Below are 19,807 nucleotides of genomic sequence, written 5' to 3'. Positions count from 1 at the left end.
AACACCACTCCCTCACTGTTGCCAAAACATGCAACTAAAGTGCTCTAGCTAGAAGCTTCTTCTCAAATGGGTCTCTTTAACACAAAATGACAGCCTCCTTAACATAAACACTGAAGGTCCTGCCTTTTTTTTTGTTCGTGGACATATATGGACATATCCATTGCTTTTCTGTCTTCAAACATACAATGCTAATTTCTTATCTTGAGCAAGATTTCATGAACATAAGTTTTAAAATTCTCATTCAGACATCAAATACAGCTCTAACTCTGTACAAACTACCCAGTTTCCATGGGTCCCTATTTATAGACATCATTTCATGATATTATGTCAAGCACATATACTGTTATTCTCATTTGACAGCTGAGAAAACTAAGGCTCCAGTGTTTAGAACGTATACATCATATTCGCCTTGCCTAAGTGACCTTTTTGTCACGATCTGTATTTTGCTGACTACCTAACCCTGAGAACAAGATGAGACTGCGTGCTTTTACTGCTCACCTACATCTTCATTTTCCTAAAATTGTGTGAAGTCTTGGGTCTAGATCTCGGTGTCTGATATGATCACACTAGACACATAGGGCTATTGAATGCTTAAAATGCAGCTGGTCTGAGTCTAGATGCCTTAAGAATAAAATATATGCTGGATTTCAAAAACCTAGTATGAAGAAAAAGAAATACATTGTTAATAACTTTATAGTCACTATATTTTTGATTACATTACGGATTCTGATCAGCATTGAGAACAACTGGTTTTAAACAGCTGGTTTTTAAATACACAATAGAAGAGGGAGAGGAAATTAGACACTTTAATCAATATCTCATGAAATTGGGAGGGATTGGGGGCAGGAGGAGAAGGGGAAACAAAGGATGAGATGGCTGGATGGCATCACCGACTCGATGGACATGAGTTTGGGTGAACTCCGGGAGTTGGTGATGGACAGGGAGGCCTGGCATGCTGCGATTCATGGGGTCGCAAAGAGTTGGACACGACTGAGTGACTGAACTGAACTGATCAATAGCAAATGTACCTGTATTATCTGAAAATCAGAACAAGAGTGAATACATATTTACCTTTTAAAAATAGATCTTAAAAAAAAACCTAAAGCCCAATAAATCCATAGACTTGTTGGTTGGCTAGAGCTTGTTCGTGCTCAGAAATAGAAGATATAAGAAGTCTGAAACAGCTTTTTAAAATGATTTAACACCAAATTCGAGTCACTAGCTGCAGCAATGTGAATGGGAGCCCTGGGACTATAAGCTTGGAGTGGAACTTCTCAGAACGTTTTAAGAAAATGGCAGATAAGCTAGACTTGGAGGAAATCGCTACTTCGATAAGGCCGAGCTGAAGAAGACAGAGGTGCAGGAGGACACCCTGCCAACTAAGGAGACCACTAAGCAGGAGAAGCAAAGGGAGATTTCCTAAGAACCTCGAGGGTCCTTGACCCCATCATTTTGGAGACCCTAGTTGTGATGTGGAGGAAGAGCCACCTGCAAGGTAGACATGAGCCACACGCTGCTCTGCAAACCCGGGCACTCCATGCTGATGCCACCAGCCCAGGGGTCTTTGAGGGGACCCGCCATGAAGACTGCCAGATTCTCTGGTTTGCCCTGGGATATTATAGAAAGTTATTTGTATGATTTACAAAATTAACACACACCCCCCCTTAGCATGGCAAGAACAATAAAAACAAAAGTAAACACACAAACAAAAAAAACAGCAAAGACGAGCTCACTAAAACCTGGCCGCTTCTGACTTTTATAACTGACTTTGGTCACACGATTTCAAACCTTGAAGGTTGCTTTTTAATGAAGATGTCTCCTCCTCTCTGTTTACTTAATGAAAGTGGCTAGAAGAGTGAGGTGAAAGGTTTTATAGCTTGAAGACTAAGTGTTAATAAAGGCTTAACTCAAACCCAATTTTCAGAACATGCTTAGATAAACAAGAAAAACTTAGACTTTAATTTTCAAGTACCTGTAATATTTTTTTTGGAAGAAAGCATCAGTAAAGAGAGGCTCTACAGCAGCTATAATCATCAAAGAGCATTTATTTTTTAAAAAATCACTTGTTTATGTGCTACAAGTTTGCCCAAACCAACATCCTTTAGAGATGACAGAAGACTCTTAGATACTTTGCTAGAAATCAGCACAATTCTACAATGAGCTAAAACTCAATCACCTACAGGTCTAAAACAAATAATACACCAGTAATAACAAGTGACATACAGATAATGAAATGTGTTGACTGAAAGAAAAATCACACAATGTAAAAGTTGTGAGTTAAGTTTTATTTGGGACCTTACTGAGGACAATAGCCTGAGAGACAGCCTCTCAGAGAGCTTTGAGGAACTCTGAGAGGTAAGAGAAGAGCCAGAATATATATATGAACTTTTCTGTTGGGAAAAAACATGTAGTCAAAGATCAAAAGAGCATTGCTAATCACAAAGAACACATATCTCAGATGAATGACTTTAGTGTTTCTCTATGTATGAGAAGATCCAACAATCTGGAGTCACTTGAAATTTTTCCTTAGATATTCATCTCAACTACCTAAGGGCCAGTGTATCTGAAGCATAGAATGCTTGCTGTTCTTCTCCATCCTGAATTCCCCTCAGAGTACATTGTCAGTGGACAACTCCCACAGCTGACGGCTTGACTCTCATAGAATTGGAACAGCAAGTAACATTTTTTCTTCACTAACACAACAGCCGATCATTAAACCTTGTAGTATTGCTCACCGTGTCTTTAACATCACATTCACTAATGGTCTTTCTACTTGACCATTTTCCCTAAATTCCAATAGCCACTTTCTCATTTATTGCAAAGATCACCTGCTTATCCCCCAAATGCCCCAACCGCCTCACCTTTGAGGAGGCAGATCTGAGGTTTGTTCTCCTGTCTCACTTGGCTGCCTTGTGAATAGACTCTATCTGGGCTGGAAAACTCCATGTCTCAGTGTTTGGTTCACTGTGCGTTAGGCAAGCTGACATGACTCAGTAACAGTATCAAAAGCAAAAACTGCAGCTATGTTAAAGCCTAGAGGGAGTGTTGGAGAAGTAAATGCCAACCCACTCCAGTGTTCTTGCCTGGAGAATCCCATGGACAGAGAAGCCTGGTAGGCTGCAGTCCATGGGGTTGCACTAAGTCGGACACGACTGAAGCGACTTGGCAGCAGCAGCAGCAGAGGGAGTGTATGTGAAATAATTTCCTTTCCAATTTTTGGACTCAAAGAAGAGGCTATCAAGCCTTCAGCCACCTAGGGGTCTATGCATCATACCTCCCACACGTATCCTTAAACATCTTTTTTTAAAAAAATACCTATTTGGCAGTGTCAGGTCTTAGTTGTACATGTGGGATCTAGTTCCCCGACCAGGGATCAAACCCAGGCCCCCTGCATTGGGAGCAGAGTCTTAGCCTCTGGACCACCAATGAAGTCTTTCAAACACCTTTTAAAGCGCTTTGATAGGGCAACTCTGTGGGGCAGGCAGGCAGGATTACTGACCCCCATTTATAAGGGATCTGTCAGTCAGGAGGGTCTTGGCTCTAAGTAACAGAAAACCCAATTTACACAATAAAAAAACATTTATTATGTCACTTAACTGCAGAGACAAAGCTTGTTTTTCCACAGAGGGGAGGAAGTCAATTAAAATCACCACCTGACAAGATGAAATTTACATATCAGTTACCTATAATTTAGAAAGAGTTGCAAAACAGCTCAAAGAAAACGAACAGGGCTATAATCTGATAACTCAAAAGGGTATGCAGTAGTCAATGCATATTTTCCATTGAGATGCAAACATTTTTTGTATATCTCCAAAAAAGTCATGTAGTAGGCATTTGTTTAACCATTTAGAGATTTAAAAAAGAAAATATCCATACTGAGAATTACTTTTTTCAAAAGAAAAATTTCTGAAGTATTTGGGTCATAAATTTGGACAAAATATAAATAAAAAATAAAAGATCAAGTATACCTGAAACTAACACAACATTGTAAATCAAGTACTATATACTCCAATAAAAATTTTTTAAATGCTTAAGAATCAAAGACAGTGTCCACACCTCAGGCTCAAAGGGATGCTCTTACAGGGAAGAACAAGTCCCAGGGTCAGAATCTGCACAGTTTGAGGCTGGCATAAGAAAACTCTGAGCTTGAGAGAAGCTGCAGAAAACAGATGTTGAGACCAAATTCAGAGTCAGGATTCTGAGAAGTCCTCTTTCAGGTCTTGGAGATCTGAACAGAGCAGTTAGTGGAAGCCAAAAAGTGAAGTAAGTCAGAAAGCACTCAAGGAAAGGGGACATTTGCTGATAAACTGCAGCGTGACATGCACTAAAATATACACCCACTGAATCCTCTAACAGCTAAGGAGACGGGGCCAGTTACCCCCTCCGCTCGTCTTTTCAGAGCCCCTACCCACTGTTCTCCACCTTCCTCTGTGCCCAGGACTACATAAGTGGTTCTCCACATGTGATCCCAAGACCAGTTAGATCAGCATCACCTGGGAAGGAGTTAGAAATGAAAATCCAACCCCCTTTCCCACCATTGAATCAGAAATCTGCATGTCAACAATACCTGCAGGTGATTCTGATATAAGCCCAAGTCCCAGAACCACTGGACCTCATTAAAAGGGCTCTCTTGCTCTCAGGATTCAGGGTGGGTTCATCAACTGGGAAGACCCTGCAGAAGGTAAGAGGGAGGAGGTGCGTGAGCCCAGGTTACTTGTTCCCCAGCTTCCCACCTACACAGTCACATCAGGGGCCGCCCAAGGTGCTATTCCTCTCAGGCTTGTCTTTTGACATGCCTGACTTCTGAGTTCTGGCAACTGACTCTGTCCCTCTTGTCAAGTCTAGGGCTGGAAATGACCTCATTGTTTCTAGTCTTGTGACACTGCACTATCCCCGTGGCTTCCTTAACCCCTTCTCCAAAACAGAGTAGTGTAGTCAAAAGTAAATCTCTAAGTATATAAACTAACTCAACTCATTATAAAGGAAGCATTACAAGTCACTTAGAGAAGAATCATTCAGTTAATAAAAAGAAAGTTGACTTGGTATTAGGGAGAAATAAATCAATTTAGGCTTGCACCTCACAATATTATCCAAATAAACCCTGTGTGAATCAAAGGCCTAAATGTAAATAAAACAAAATAACAGCAAAGCACCATAAAAATTAGAAGATATATTTTCCCTAACAGAATAAAAAAAGACTTTTTGAACTTACATGGGAAAATATTACAAAATAAAATATGATTCTGATATCTTAAAATCTATTAAAAGTAAATCACAAGGCTGACAAAGTTATTAAAAAAATATCTAGAACCAAAAATGCAACATGTAAAATTTAAAGGGGCTATTTGAAATCCCAAAAGATGATGCTGTGAAAGTGCTGCACTCAATATGCCAGCAAATGTGGAAAACTCAGCAGTGGCCACAGGACTGGAAAAGGTCAGTTTTCATTCCAATCCCAAAGAAAGGCAATGCCAAAGAATGCTCAAACTACTGCACAGTTGCACTCATCTCACACGCTAGTAAAGTAATGCTCAAAATTCTCCAAGCCAGGCTTCAGCAATATGTGAACCGTGAACTTCCAGATGTTCAAGCTGGTTTTAGAAAAGGCAGAGGAACCAGGGATCAAATTGCCAACATCCTCTGGATCATCAAGAAAGCAAGAGAGTTCCAGAAAAACACCTATTTCTGCTTTATTGACTATGCCAAAGCCTTTGACTGTGTGGATCACAATAAATTGGAAAATTCTTCAAGAGATGGGAATACCAGACCACCTGACTTGCCTCTTGAGAAACCTGTATGCAGGTCAGGAAGCAACAGTTAGAACTGAACATGGAACAACAGACTGGTTCCAAATAGGAAAAGGAGTACGTCAAGGCTGTATATTGTCACCCTGCTCATTAAACTTATATGCAGAGTACATCATGAGAAATGCTGGGATGGATGAAGCACAAGCCGGAATCAAGATTGCCAGGATAAATATCAATAACCTCAGATATGCAGATGACACCACTCTTATAGTAGAAAGTGAAGAGGACCTAAAGAGCCTCTTGATGAAAATGAAAGAGGAGAGTAAAAAAGTTGGCTTAAAGCTCAACATTCAGAAAATGAAGATCATGGCATTCGGTCCCATCATTTCATGGGAAATAGATGGGCAAACAGTGGAAATAGTGATAGACTTTATTTGGGGGGGCTCCAAAATCACTGCAGATGGTGATTGCAGCCATGAAATTAAAAGAGGCTTACTCCTTGTTTTCATTTTAACAAATTGGCCAAGCTGTGTATTAATGTATCATTATTACCTCTGTTTGCATTTCTTGGTGACTGATGAGGTTGAACAGCTTTTTAAATGTTTACTGACCATTTGGAGATACTGTCTCTTGTAAGTAGACTGAGTATTTTGCTCATTTTCAGATTAAGTTGTCTTTCTCTCATTGAATTGTATAAGAAATTTTTATATTCTAGATTTGAGTCCTTTGTCAGATATCAAATATCTTCTCTTACTCTTTGGGTTGTCTTCTTCCTGTTTAGTGGTGTTTTGATGAACAAAATACACATTTTAACAAACTCCAGTTTATCCATTATTTCCCTTTATAGTTAATGCTTATTTTGTCCTTTTAAAGAAAATTTGTCTACACCAAGGTCCTGAATATAATTTCCTCTTGTTAAATTTATATTTTCTGATGCTCAGTGAGATTGATTTTTCTTCTATTTAAGGCAAAGTTCTTTTGGTGCTTGGAATCTAATTGTCAGCCTTTAAATTTTCAGTTCAGTTCAGTTCAGTCGCTCAGTCGTGTCCGACTCTTTACGACCCCATGCATGGCAGCACGCCAGGCCTCCCTGTCCATCACAGGGGAAAATAAAACTGGACTAGTCTATTGCTCTTAGAAGTCAGAAGGGTGGTTACTTTTGTGGTAACATGACTGGGAGGAGGATGACGGGCATCCTGAGGATGGAGAATTTGTTTTCTTTCTTGTTGTGAATGCTGACTCAGGTGTGTTAGCTTAGAGATAATCAGAAACTTTCCTGTGTGTATCTTTATGCTTCAATAAGAGGTTTAAAAGTAACAATAAGATGGCATTTTTAAAAATGATTTCCAAGTTGATAATTCTCAGTACTGGCAAGAGTACAATAAAACAGATGCTTTCATATACTGTTAACAGAACTGTAACCGATCCAACCTTCCTGGAAAGCAAATTAGTAATATGCATAAAAATATTTAAAAGTCCATGTGGTTCAATCCATTTATTCCACCTACGTGAATCTATCTTAAGGTAATAATTCACTCCAAAAGATGATGAGGAAAAGATGTGTGACAGTATGCAAAGCTATGTATAATAAACCATGTATATATAACACAACCCTGACTATTTAAAATATGTTTAGAAAAAAAGACAAAGGAAATATGCCAAAATATGACTATTATGGGCTGAACGTTTAGGCCCACACTTCTCTCACCCTCCCTCCATCCCAACTCACGTCAAAGTCCTAAACCCCAGTGTGATGATGTTTGGAGATGACCTTTTGGAGGTAATTAAGTTCAGAAGAGCGCACAGTGGGTAGGGGGGCAGGGGGGGCGGGTAGGAACTCTTATGATGAGATTAGTGCCCCTATGAGAAGACGAAGACATATGAGAGCTCTCTCTATCATGCCAGGATACAGTAAGAAGGTGGCCAATGACAAGCCATGAAGAGGTACCTCACCAGAACTGGACCATCCTGGCACCCTGATCTTGGATTTCCTGGCCTCCAGGACTACGTAAAATAAATGTTTATTGTTGAAGCCACCCAGTCTGAAACCATGCCCCATGGAGTTAACAGAAGCTGATAATAGAAATTCTTGAGCTTGTCTTGCTGCTGCTGCTGCTGCTAAGTCACTTCAGTCGTGTCCGACTCTGTGTGACCCCATAGATAGCAGCCCACCAGGCTCCCCCGTCCCTGGGATTCTCCAGGCAAGAACACTGGAGTGGGTTGCCATTTCCTCCTCCAATGCATGAAAGTGAAAAGTGAAAGTGAAGTCGCTCAGTCGTGTCCGACTCTTAGTGACCCCATGGACTGCAGCCCACCAGGCCCCTCCGACCATGGGATTTTCCAGGCAAGAGTATTGGAGTGGGTTGCCATTGCCTTCTCCGTGAGCTTGTCTTACAGAATAACAAATAAGGTAACAGCTTGTTAAAATCCCTTTGCTTATAAACTACCTTCAATGATTAAGGTCATTTTATTTTTCTTTCTTTCTTTCTTTTCCTCTCTTTAATCACATACTTTCCCAGCTTCATGCAGCCCATTGGTTTTACAGGAACTTGGAATCTGCTCCTGCCCAGTGCAGGCCAGCTAAGGACTGATTGGGACCACCCACTCCAAATCTGGGCCAGTGCAGATGTCCAATGAATGGCCTTTTGATGTCAGAGGACCAAAAAGCTCCACTCTCAGATCACAGTAAGCCTCCATTTTGAATATGCAGAAGCACGTCCCAGATGCACCTGCACAGAACACCAATCCCCTCATCTTTTCCCTGCCTCCAATCACCTTTCCAGCCTAAGACCACCTGCTTATCCCTAAAATATCTGAATCCCCTCACCTTTGGGGAGACAGATCTGATAGTTGTTCTCCTGTCTCCTCATTTGGCTGCCTTGTGAATAAACTCTTTCTGAGCTGTAAAGCTCAGCGTCTCAGTGTTTGGCTGTGTGTTGGGCAAATGAACTTGGTTTAGCAACAAGTTCTGTGCTAATTTGTTACAGCATCCAAGTAGACTAAGACAGTGATCAATAGTTACATCTGAGTTTATGAGATTACGGGTGAGTCTGTTATCATTTCATTCTTTTCTAAATTTTTTCTAATCTTTAAGAATTACTTTTTAATTTTTATAAAGCATGAAAAGAAAGTGAAAGTGAAGTCGCTCAATCATTTCCAACTCTTTGTGACCCCATGGACTGTAGCCTACCAGGCTCCTCCATCCATGGGATTTTCCAGGCAAGAATACTAGAGTGGGTTGCCATTTCCTTCTCCAGGAGATCTTCCTAACCCAGGGATTGAAGCTGGGTCTCCTGCATTGTAGGCAGACGCTTTACTGTCTGAGCCACCAGGGAAGCCTTATGCTTAGAAAGCATAATTACTCATTAATACATGACTTTATCCCCATTGTAAAAGTCAAACAATGGAGAAATCAGAGGAAAACATAAAAATTATCCTTTAACATATTCTCTCACCAATTCTTCTTCTCCAAGTTTGATTTCTCAAAGATAAGCACCAATAAAAATTTGTATATGTCACTTTACAGGTATTTTATTCTGTATTTACAAACATGCATACATATGTAAAGAAATACACACACACAGAGATTTTTTTAAGTTTGCTTACAAACACAGTTAAGGAAGCTGGATACTCCCAGTTGAGTGTCTTGTTTAACTCACACAATGATTTAAAATGTTGCATACATGCACAAGTTGTGTTTTTCTATAACATAAACAGCTTAGTACCTATTGTCATACACCTGCCTGGCCCTTAAGACTTTTGACACCTGCTTGGCCTCTCTAGTCTTTTTATGTGTGTGACTCTGGATCTCTTTTACATATTGCTCTGTAAAATGCTTTCTTTAAAAAAAATAAAAATGCTACATAACAAGTATGTGATCCTGACAATATATCTGCTGCTAAGTCACTTTAGTCGTGTCCAACTCTGTGAGACCCCATAGACAGCAGCCTACCAGGCTCCCCCGTCCCTGGGATTCTCCAGGCAAGAACACTGGAGTGGGTTGCCATTTCCTTCTCCAGTGCATGAAAGTGAAAAGTGAAAGTGAAGTCGCTCAGTCACGTCTGACTCAGCGACCCCATGGACTGAAGCCTACCAGGCTCCTCCATCCACGGGATTTTCCAGGCAAGAGTACTGGAGTGGGTTGCCATTGCCTTCTCCGACCTACCTAATTCTTTTCTACATAGTGTTCCATAGTATACACTACTTTTATATTCAAAATTTTGAAAAGTGCATATTATCTTATTTATAGGCGTTTAGGTGCACATTTTCAATTTGATTCACGTTTCCTGAATGTGCTCCTGTCTGCTGATTAGCTATGATACAGGAAGTCTTTAGTCCCTGTTTAATTTTTCATCAAAGATGGTTCGTGAAAGGGTGCATCGCTGATGTGGAAGGCTTTCTTACACTGAACACTCCATCAATAAAGACTCCTGTTTGCACAGTGGAAAAGCAGAATTATTACTTAGAAACTCCCTTGAGGAAATGTGCTTTTTACACAGAATGGATTATATGCCTAAATGTCAAAGGAGTTTTCTTAATTTTTGTAAATATCCTTCATGCCCAGGAAACAGCAGTAGGCTGGAGATTTTGTGAATCTTAATTGCCTCCATTACCATAGATAAAGCTTAAGTCATATTTGTCCTCGGTTCTGTACATTTCTGTATACTGTCTATGTTTGAATCATTTCATGCCTTCTTAGTTTAAGTATTTAAGCCTTGCATCCCTCAAATATGGTAATTTCCTGGAGAAAAGGTTTATTCTATCTATATGTAGGAAAAATAAAACCCAGGCACCCACCTGGCTCTGTCTCATCAGGGAATTGCAGACTGATTCTGGCGCTCGAGAGTAATTAGAATCTGAGTAATCAGAATCTTTCTGGCATTCTCAGATATCATTAAAGAGGATCTGACACAGCCTATGTTGACCTGTCTCCAATGCTCTTTCCTCAGTTCTCTGCATTCCCTACTGTCTCAAAAATCTGCCAGAAAGCCTCTCTTTCTATAGCTTACTCTCATCTCTCCCTTTTCAAAACTAGTTCTCATCCTTGCTTCTTTGTTCTTTCCAACAGCTTGCCTCCAATCCATAGTTCAGGACTCTGGAGTAGGGGCAGAGGTGGAGGGGAACTGTCCCATCAGACAACACCAAAACTGGCCTGCCGGGAGGGAGGAAGGCATGAGGGATGGGACAATATCTAAATATTCCTGCTTAACAAGATGGAAGTATACCTACAGGGACTATATTTTTCAGGTGAACAATTTATATCTAACAATTCAGAACTGGGAAGAATAGTGAAGCTGGGATTATTTTGGAAAATCAAAAATGAGGGTTTTTGCAGTTTGTTGGTTTGTTTCTTAAGAAAAGGAGGAATGTCACCTTTACTGCGCATAAGATACCATGGGATGCCCCTTTCACAGGTAATTTTGTCTAACTAGCCCAACCACCCCAAAAGAAATGTATTATTGATTCCATTTTACACGTGAGGAATATAACTGGCACTTTTGGCATATCTGTCCATCTCCTAAGGAGTGTGGCTTTCTCTAGGAATTGTCCTGTCAAATTCCCCCATCCACAAAAGCAACTTCTTGTCTGGCAGCCACTGACTGGGCCAGAGATGTGACCATACGCCATGAGGCAGGCAGATCAGATATTATCTTACAGAAGTTTGAAATCGGGATTCAGAGAACAGTGGCTGGAACTAGTTAATTAATGCTCTCAGAGAATCTTTGGGATGGCTGGTATGAAAATTCACATTCAGTTGTGGAAACTGGGAGAAAGTCAATACCCCTGCTGAGAAAGGGCTGAGAGATGGGTAGTCTGTTGGGGCTGGAGTTGGGTGATGAAGGGGAGGCTCTGGAGGAAATTGGACGATGGGTTTGTGGTAAGAACACAAGAGAAGAACCCTTGATTAGCGGGCTGTGGAGAAACTTTGGGAGCAGAGAGGGGATTTGAAAAACCTGGTGGGCAACGTGCAGGGTAACTCCCTGCTCTGGCCTTTGTATGACCTCCTCAGGGAAATGAGGTGAGTTTCTCATATTTTCGGAAAGTAGGCTGCTATTTCTGGATGGTGCTGAGCCCTATGTCAGCGCTGGTGTGGAATAGGAACCGTGCTGGACATGGGACAGCTGGCTGTGGGGTTGAATGAATGAAGGCAGGGGCTGTGGGAAGTCCAGGTGGAGAAGCAGCAGATAGATAAATTGGGCTAAACAGAAAGTGAAGGCCGGCATGAAGAGAGAAATAAAGGTGAATGACAGTGTCTTGTTTTGTAGGTGGTGATGGCGTTTTATTATTCCCAGGTCCCGATTCTCATTCTTTCCAGAAGCCCAGATCGTTTCCTGATCTTGCTTTCTGGGAGACACTCTTGTATACTTCTTATAAGTTCTCCTTTTTAGTTAGCCCAGCTCAAATTTGGGTACTATTAATATTACTTGTGACCAAAAACCTTATTAAGTACAAGGAATCTGTGTTTCCTAGAGATTAAATACATTGAGAAAATTTCTGTGACTACTTGGTTATAGGAGTTGGGGTTCACACCCATCTCCTTGTGCTCTTTTCCTCACATTTTCTGCGTAGTCACACTGGCCACAAGGCTATTCCACAAACACACTAAGCTCACCGCCACCCTAGTGGGCTCTGTGTGCCCTGCTCAGAACAACCTCAAAAGTCACTCTTTCATCTCATCCAGTTCTCAACTCAAATGTCAATCAGAGATACCTACCCTGATAACTTCATCTAAAATAGGCATTCTTTAACCTCTTTCTTTGCTTTTTTTTTTTTTTTTTTCAGTTTAATTGAAATAGAACTGACATGAAAAGTTGTCAGGAAGCATTTAACAGGCGGCTTCCTGTGTACTGTTATGGATCTGTCAGGAATTCTCTGTTCCTTATTAATTCCTGAATACTCAGGAATTAAGAGGAGAGGCAATCCTCTCCTGGGACTGAGGAATCCAGGCATTTCCTTCATTAGTGTTTCTATATGGTGATAAGTACCCTCTTCCTTCTTGTGAACCATATGGTAAAAGTGATTCTTTACAACTCTCTCTTTGATATAGATCACCTTTATTTTGTAAGTCTGGAATTTTAATCTTTATCTTTGCTGAGAATAACTACCTTGTAAGACAGTATATATGCCCACACCATGTTGATTAAAACACCTTTGCTCCATCAGAACTCTGGTCCCCATGTCTTTCTTTTCTCTTTCTTTCTTTCTCTCTCTCACAGGCTATTTCTTTGGAGCACAGAGGCCCTCTGAGTTCACTTTCCTGCCCGGGGTTCTAAGACCCTCTCGATGAGGTGAAGGCAGAGAGCCTTTACCCCATTGAGAGGGCGCCTGAGGCCTCTGTAAACAGAGCAAGCCCCGTGCCAGGGGCTTTATTGGCTTTCTGTGTAAAGCAAGGAATATCGGCCTCTTTCTCTCCTTTACTTTCTTATCATCGACTCTGGACCACCAGGTTCCGGTCCATTAAAGGACCTCAACAAAAAGTGAAAGTATTAGTTGCTCTGCTGCTGCTGCTAAGTCGCTTCAGTCATGTCCGACTCTGTGCCACCCCATAGACGGCAGCCCACCAGGCTCCCCCGTCCCTGGGACTCTGCAGGCAAGAACACTGGAGTGGGTTGCCATTTCCTTCTCCAATGCATGAAAGTGAAAAGCGAAAGTGAAGTCGTGTCTGACTCTTCGCGACCCAATGATCTACAGCCTACCAGGCTCATCCGTCCACGGGATTTTCCAGGCAAGAGTACTGGAGTGGGGTGCCATTGCCTTCGATCATGTTCAACTCTTTGTTGACCCCATGGATCACCACAACAGACTTCCAGGCTCCTCTGTCCATGGAATTCTCCAAGCAAAAATACTCGAGTGGGTAACCATTCTCTTCTCCAGGGGATCTTTCCGACTCAGGGATAGAACCTGGGTCTCCTGCATTGCAGGCATATTCTTTACCATCTGAGCCACCAGGGAAGCCCATAACTGACATACAGCACTCTATAAGGTTAAGGTATAGAGCACAATGACTTGACTAAGATATGCATGCAAAGTCACTTCAGTTGTGTCCAACTCTTTGTGACCCTACGGACTATAGCTCGCCAGGCACCTATGTCCATGGGATTCTCCAGGCAAGAATACTGGAGTAGGTTGCTGTGCCCTCCTGGATCCTCCCAACCCAGGATCTTGCTGGATCTTCCCAACCCAGGGATCAAACCCGCGTCTCTTATATCTACCTGCATTGGCAGGTAGGTTCTTTACCACTATAGCCACCTGGAAAGCCCTGACTTACATACGTGAAAATATACTGTGAAATGATTGCCACAACAAGTTTAGTTAATAGCCTTCATAACATATAGAAACCAATAGGAAAAACACTTTTTCCTTGTGATGAGAACTTTTAGGATCTACTCTCTTAGCAACTTTGAAGTACACTCTACAGCAGTGTTAACTATAGTCACCATGATGTATATCACATTCCTAGTACTTATTTATCTTATAAGTGGGAGTCTGTATCTTTTGACTATCTTCACCCAATATCTCCACCCTTGCCTCTGGCAACCACCAACATATTCTTGGTCTCTATGAGTGTGGACTTTTAGATTCCACATATAAGTGAAATCATACAGTATTCATCTCTCTCTGTCTGACTTGTTTGACTCAACATAATGCCTTCCATGTCTATCCATGTTGTTGTATATATGTGTATATACATATATCCCATTTTCTTTGTCCATTCATCTGTCAATGGACATTTAGGTTGTTTCTGTGGCTTTGCTATTATAAATGATGCTACAGTGAATGTGGGATGCATGTATCTCCTCAAGTTAGTGATTTCATTTCTTGCAGATAAATACCCAGAATTGAAATGCCTGGATCATATGGTAGTTCTGTTTTTAACTTTTTGAGGAATCTTATACTGTTTTCCACAGTGGCTGCACCAATTTACATCCTCACCATCAGTGGACAAGGATTGCCTTTTCTCCACATTCTCACCAACATTTGTTATCTCTTGTCTTTTTGATAATAGCCATTCGAACAGCCATGAGGTGATACCTCATTGTGGTTTTAATTTGCATTTCCCTGAGGATAAACGATAAATGGTATTGAGCACCTTTACCTGTACCTGTTGACCATTTGTGTATCTTCTTCAGAAAACTGCATGTTCAGTTCCTTTGTCCACGTTTAACTGGATTGTCATTATTATTACCGTATATTTTTGCTATCCAGATCTGCGAATTCTTCATATGTTTTAGATGTAAACTTTTTATCAGGTATATGATTTGCAAATATTTTTTCCATTCCATATATTGTCTTTTCATTTTGTTGATCATTTCTTTCACTAAGCAGAAGATTTTTAGTTTGATGTAGGTTTTATGCACTGACAATACATCATTTTATTTAAAATGGATTACACAGATTTACTTTTTCTTTCTTCCTCTCTCCAATGCTCCCTGCTTCATTTATATCTTTTTTCTTAGATTGATGAAACCTGACCCTGTCCTCAGCTTCTATCCTCACATGGCAGAAAAAGCTAGTATTATTATATTAATAACTTATCCAGGGCTTCTCAGGTGGCTGTAGTGGTAAAGAACTTGCCTGCCAATGCAGGAGACATAAGAGATGCCGGTTTGATTCCAGAGTCAAAAGGACTCATGCCCTGGAGAAGAGCATGGCAACCCACTCCAGTATTCTTGCCTGGAGAATCCACTGGACAGAAGAGCCTGGTGGACTACAGTTCATAGGGTCACAAAGAGTTGGACACGACTGAAGTGACTTAGCAGGCAGACAATAACTTATCAATACCTGAATTCATGTTACATATCTGTTTGTATATGTGTTTCTCTATTTCCCCACCCCCGCCCCTGACCAGAATATAAGATCCTGGAGCGTTGGGATCAACTCTCTTGTTCACTGCTGTATTTTCAGCACACTGACTAGAGCTATATTTGACATATAGAAGGGACTCAACAAATACTCACTTAATTAATCAATCCATTAGACCCTGTTCGGTTTCTGATTTCCAAGCTATTTTCATGGTCTCTAAGTGTATGATGCGATTCTAGAAACACTCAGAAAAACTCTACTGGATTAAGGATGAAAATAATGTCTGAAGGATATCTGTGGCACTTGGCTGATTATCATGCAGGAAAGAGGGATGTCTGCTGGCTGTCCAGGGCACTGAAGGGAAGTAGGAAGTGTAAGCAGCGTGTTCTAGCCCAGGGTTTATAAGAACAGAACTGAAAGCTGGAAAATTCATTTCTACTTGTTCTCTCTTAATTAGTTTTTCTGGCCTGGGAAAACAAAGCTTCAGTGACAGTAAAAATGCTTTTGTTCCTGTGGTACCACATATAAAGCACAAGTGACATCCGCGTTGTTCTTGGGTTGAATCTACTCTCTGGACGTGTTCTGTAAGGTTCTTCACTTTTGTCATGTTCCCTGTCCCCAGCTGACCTGAGAGAGGGTCTGGCTGGCTGAGGGTACTTTGACCCCACCACCATACGGAGGGAAGCTGCTGGAGACTGACCTGGGATGTCCAAATACCATCTGGAAGGACCAGCTGAGGAAGGAGGCAGGGGAAATGGGGCATATTCTAATCCAAGCCCCTCTAGACAGTCAGTGTATCGTTTTTGAAATCACATTATCGAACAGAGAGTCACTTTGCTTATGGCTTTCAGATCCTGCCCCCCACCTCAACACATGTACAAATGTGGATGATGGCTCCTAACCAGTTATCCTAATGTGTGTGTTTAATCTGTTGCTTTGAACAATGGGCTGATGAAAGTAGCCAGAGACTACCAATCCATAAGAGTATTGGAAATATAAGATTGAAAATATTAACGCTAACATTATCATGTACCTGTAGATGACTCTTTCAGCTTAACTTCTTTTTTTATAATTTTATTTATTGATTTTGACTGTGTTGGGTCTTCGTTACTGGGCAGGCTTTCTCTAGTTGGGGCGCATAGGGGCTGCTCTCTGGTTGCAGTGTGCAGGCTTGCAGTGGCTTCTCCTGCTGTGAAGCATGGGCTCTAGGTGGGAGGGCTCAGTAGTTGCATCTGCCAGGCTCTAGAGCACAGGCTCCATTGTTGTGGTGCATGGACTCAGTTGCTCCACAGCACGTGGGATCTTCCCAGACCAGGGATCAAACTCAGGTCTCTGGCATTGGCAGAAGGATTCTTTACCACTGAACCAACCATCAGGGAAGCGCTCATCTTAACTTCTTTACCTTCTGAGCACTTAATTTTAACAAGAAAGTTACCACGGTTAAATGGCTGATTTGGGTTATTTGGCTAGTTAGTGGCAAAGCCAAGACTCAAACTCAGAACTCTTGACTCTCAAATCATGACTTTTCCCATAGTATCTGCCTCTCTACCTTTATATTCCAAGAATGGGTTGCTATAAGCATTATTTTCATGACTGTGTTATATTGCTAAATAAGCAGTCTTTAAGGGCCACACATTCGGGGAAAGCTAGAAATAAATCAGTAGCCTGTAAAAAACAGCTTTAATTTGGTAAAGGACAACAGGAAGCCAGACCTCTACCCAAGTTTGGATGATCACCTTGTTTCTAATGAGAGCTGAAGCTGATGCAATGGAAAGGTGGAGAGACTGATTTACAGCAAGCCATGGCTGCTGCCCAGGGAGGTGGTGCCTGGCGCCTTCCCACTATCTGAGTACAGTCAAGGTCACCGAGTGGTTCAGTCCCACAAATGACAAAGGCCACTTTGCTACCTGATTGACTCCTACCAAAATTAAAAACCTGGCCATTGAAATGGCCAACCCCCAGACACCTAATAGAAAATGAAGTGTTGAATTCAATAACTCTGCCTAATTCTGACAATTTGGAAGATGTTAATAATTAATTCCAATTCTCCCTTCCTTCACCACTCACTCATAATGGACAAAGGGGAGTCAATGTTTGCTTGAACCACCCAGATAATTGCTATTTCTTTCCACTTGCCTGGGCATGTTCTGAAAGCATGCATATCAATTATCACCAGGAAGTAGTGGCTTTCCCTCTTACCTCTTTGTTTTGTTTATCATTTTTTAAGAGTGGAATGTGATCAGAGGGCTAGCCCAGTGCCCAAAGGCTGAGTCATGTAAACAGATGGGGTGGCGGAAGGAGGAGGGCCCTGACTGTTCACAGAGATCTACAAGAGGAAGAAAGGGCTTACCGGAGATAAGAACAGCAGGAAGAAGTATCTTTAAATTTTAGTTTAAATGTCCTACAGACTTTGACCCAGCAATTCTACTTCTGAGAATTTATCCTTATATTAGTTGAGGCCTAACCTGGAAAAGAGAAACCCCTCTAAGTAATTTACAGCAGGGCTCCCTAGAGCTCCAGCTTCCCCAGTGGCTTAGCGGTAAGGAATCCATCTGCAAGGCAGAAAATGCAGGAGACACTGGGTGGATCCCTGTTGAATCACTGTTGTACACCTGAAACTAATATAATATTATAAATCAACTGCTGCTGCTGCTGCTAAGTCACTTAAGTCGTGTCCGACTCTGTGCGACCCCACAGACAGCAGCCCACCAGGCTCCACCGTCCCTGGGATTCTCCAGGCAAGAACACTGGAGTGGCTTGCCATTGCCTTCTCCAATGCATGAAAGTAAAAAGTGAAAGTGAAGTCGCTCAGTCACTATTCCTCAGTAAAAAATTAAAATAAAATGAACACTACAGACAAACACAGAAGAAATTACCCCATTTATCTTGAAGTCCTAACACATGCCTAGGCACTTGTTAAGTGTCTTGAGATCCTGATAGATGATGAGGAATGAAGGATGAGACAATAACACAAGTGTCATAGTGAATCTGTGGCACAGGCTTCTGCAGATCAGAATAGATTAAGAACCAATAGGCAACTCAAAAGGGAAGACAACAAAGGGCAACCTAATTGTTATTTTGCCAAAAAAACCCTAAACAAACAAACAAACAAGGTATGAACTACGGATACCATCTATCATTAAAGAATAGGAGGACTAAAGTTTAGGCCAAGATTTTAAATTGAATACATTTAAAGGAATTACATTGTACTACTTTTCTCCTTTTACTACAAAGTGCTTTTAGTAACCACTGGACTTTATAACCCCAAATGTCTTCCTATTTCCAAGATTTTCCAATCCTGACCTGTTTTGTTAAAGCAGTTTGTGCTCTGTGGGAGGCGTGAGCTGAAGAAATTGTTAGGGTTAAAAACCGATTTAAATTTAATTAATATCTATCCAGGAGATTGACTTGCTATTAATCACCACTAAAGAAACCATGGAGTCGTGGCTGCGCAGGTGCAGGAGGGCTGAGAGGAGCTACTCCACATTCAAGGTCAGGAGGGATGGCGGTGAGGTGATATCCCTCATCCAAGGTAAGGAGCAGTGGCTGCGCTTTGCTGGAAAAGCTGTGAAGAGATACCCCACGTCCAAGGTAAGAGAAACCCAAGTAAGATGGTGGGTGTTGTGAGAGGGCATCAGAGGGCAGACACACTGAAATTGTAATCACAGGAAACTACCCAATCTGATCACTCGGACCACAGCCTTGTCTAACTCAATGAAACTAAGCCATACCATGTGGGGCCACCCAAGACGGACAGGTCATGGTGGAGAGGTCTGACAGAATGTGGTCCACTGGAGAAGGGAATGGCAAACCACTTCAGTATTCTTGCCTTGAGAACCCCATGAACAGTATGCAAAATGATAGGATACTGAAAGAGGAACTCCTCAGGTCAGTAGGTGCCCAATATGCTACTGGAGATCAGTGGAGAAATAACTCCAGAAAGAATGACGGGATGGAGCCAAAGCAAAAACAATACCCAGTTGTGAATGTGACTGGTGATAGAGGCAAGGTTCGATGCTGTAAAGAGCAATATTGCATAGGAACCTAGAATGTCAGGTCCATGAATCAAGGCAAATTGGAAGTGGTCAAATAGGAGATGGCAAGAGTGAACATCGACATTCTAGGAATCAGGGAACTAAGATGGACTGGAATGGGTGAATTTAACTCAGATGACCATTATATCTACTACTGTGGGCAGGAATCCCTTATGAGAAATGGAGTAGCCATCATGGTCAACAAAAGAGTCCGAAATGCAG

General features: G+C 41.5%; 1 pseudogene; it reads left to right on the top strand.

Moving 5' to 3' along the window:
* Positions 1-1,292: 1,292 nt before the first annotated feature.
* Positions 1,293-1,479, top strand: LOC112446336 (thymosin beta-10-like; annotated as a pseudogene).
* Positions 1,480-19,807: the final 18,328 nt, after the last annotated feature.

This window comes from Bos taurus, chromosome 4 (genome assembly GCF_002263795.3).
Source record: "Bos taurus isolate L1 Dominette 01449 registration number 42190680 breed Hereford chromosome 4, ARS-UCD2.0, whole genome shotgun sequence".
Taxonomy (NCBI): Eukaryota; Metazoa; Chordata; class Mammalia; order Artiodactyla; family Bovidae; genus Bos; species Bos taurus.
Note: the sequence above shows the minus strand (reverse complement) of the source record. Positions and strands in the feature narration are given on the sequence as shown.